This window comes from Gossypium arboreum, chromosome 7, assembly GCF_025698485.1.
Source record: "Gossypium arboreum isolate Shixiya-1 chromosome 7, ASM2569848v2, whole genome shotgun sequence".
In the NCBI taxonomy this organism is placed as follows: domain Eukaryota; kingdom Viridiplantae; phylum Streptophyta; class Magnoliopsida; order Malvales; family Malvaceae; genus Gossypium; species Gossypium arboreum.
Genome location: NC_069076.1, coordinates 34,000,362 through 34,002,880, shown reverse-complemented (window position 1 = coordinate 34,002,880; position 2,519 = coordinate 34,000,362).

Genomic DNA, 2,519 nt, shown 5'->3' with positions numbered 1-2,519 from the left:
TGTGTGACCATACGACCTACCCACACGGGCGTGTGTGACAACACGGCCTACCCACACGGGTGTGTGACTTTCCAAAACAAGAAAATTTTCTAAGTTATCCTGAGGTCTTGAAAGTTCTCGGATTAGTCCCAAACCGCTTCCGATGTATGTTTTGGGCCTCGTAGGCCCTTATAAGGGACAATTCGCATGTTATTGAAATGTTTTAAATTTGGATGAAATTTTATGGCTCGATTTTATGTAAATGTTTATGTTTGAGTTTAGTAATGCCTCGAACCCTATTCCAGCGTCGGATACTCGTAACGGGTGTTACAACCCTAGCTCAAAATAATGGTAGAAATAGTTATATCATGCTTCAAGGATCTCAAAAACATCAAAAACATCAAAAACTAACATCAAAATGACTGACATGTAGGGGGTTTATTGTGCTGAAAATTTTAAGCTTCCATGGAGGATTTTCTTCTTCAATTTTCGGTGGAAACAAGATGGAGAAGAAAGATGACCATTTTTCATTATTTTATTCATTTAGCTATTGTCATCAAATACCAACCCTACCAACTTTGACTTTTTAACTTTTTGACTTTTCTTCTCCATGTACATCCATTTACACATCTAATGGCCTATTTTTTCATTAAGGACCTCAACTTTTAAGTTCTATAGCTATTTCACACATTTACCTAATAACACACAACTTTACCGCTTTACGCGATTTAGTCCTTTTTCACAAATTAAGCATTCAAACGATAAAGTTTCTTAACAAAATTTTTACACAATCATATTATCATGTTGTAGGCCTCAAAATAATAATAGAATAAATTTTATGAACTCAGATTTGAGGTCCCGAAACCACTGTTCTGACTAGGCCCAAAATCGGGATGTTACACCTAGTGCATGTAAGTTAATTTTGACTCGGTTTTTAATGATTTCTATGTTTTTGTGATCGTTGCAGCTTAATCTAGCTAGCCCGTACCTTTAATTTCGAAACTGTTAAAGATTTAACATGTTGCTATTGTTGAATACTTGAGTAATTTGATGGTTGATGATGGATTTTGAATAGTTGTTGATAGTTAAACTAGTTTTATAAAGTGATTTTTGACAAAAATGTCCAAAAGGGATTAATTTGTGAAATGTGCAAATTGTGTGGTTGAAATGTGAAATAAATGAAAGTTTTGGGCTGCTAGGGACCTATATATAATTCGGCCAAGCATGGGTTTTGTTGAATTGTGTGAATTTTGTGCATTTGTGAAATAGGGACTAAATTGATTAAATGCGAAAGTTTAGGGGCTAATGTGTAAAAATGTCCAAATGTGTATTTTTGGATTAATTGAATGAGTAGATTAATAAATAAGTTGATTTTGAATTCATATAGATCAAGAAAGAAAGAATTCGAATTTAGATCGAGGGAAAAGCAAGGTTATCGAGTAGTCGATCCGATTTGTCAATTCCGAATACGAGTTAAGTTCGTATGTGATTATTACATTATAAATGTATGTTAAATGCTTTAATATTGCATAAATTATTAAAATGAGATTATGGATAATGTATGAATTGTGAAAACGACTCTACGAATGCGTTCGATGATAGAAACAAAAAGTGTGAAAGCCTTGGTGAACCTTAAGAATTGTTTTTGATACTATTGAATGTTAGTAAGTGATACGTTGAGTTGGCTTCGGGCCATGATATTAGCACTTCAGTGCGTATTTTACCAATTTGGCTTTGGGCCATGATAATAGTTCTTCGAATAAGTTACTTTGATTTGGCTACGGGCCATGGTATAGGTACTTATCGTATGAGACTTCTGAGTATCTGATTTCTATTCTAAATGGTTCAATGGGTAAACGAATGATGTGGTTGAGAAAGAGGTTAGTACGAGGCGATACAGGTATGTACATAACCTATTCTAGTATTAAATAGTGAAAGTTTGATGAGTTTGTATTTGATCATGTTTTGAGAGATGAGAAAGGTTTGTAGTTAATGTGTATATGGTTTTGCCATGGGTAATCGGTTGATTTTCATTTATTCGATGAATTAAGTTATTCACATACAAGCTTACTAAGCTATGAAGCTTACTTCATGTTATTTTTCTATGTTTTATAGTGAATCAAGGCTAGCTCGGATCCAGGAGTCATCGGGTGTAACACCCCTCACTCGTATCCAACGTCGAGACAGGGTTCGAGGCGTTAACGGACTTAAACATTCACAACAACACATAACATATTACCAACCATGCATGGCAAACAAGCATATGCACATCACCAATATCAGACATAACATGAATAGCTAGACTTATAAGTGAGAATCATTAGCTCACTAAAGACCAATATATTTGGCCAAATTATAATAACACATGTTATGAAAACTAGGTCCCTATACATGCCACTCGATAATACTAGCATATGTGTTTATACTGTCAAGGTGTTGGCTTGACAATGTGATGCTGCCTTTGACGATCTCCAACCTCGAGTTAACCTGGCAACACTAAAAGAAATAGAAAGGAGAGGGTAAGCTTTACGCTTAGTAAG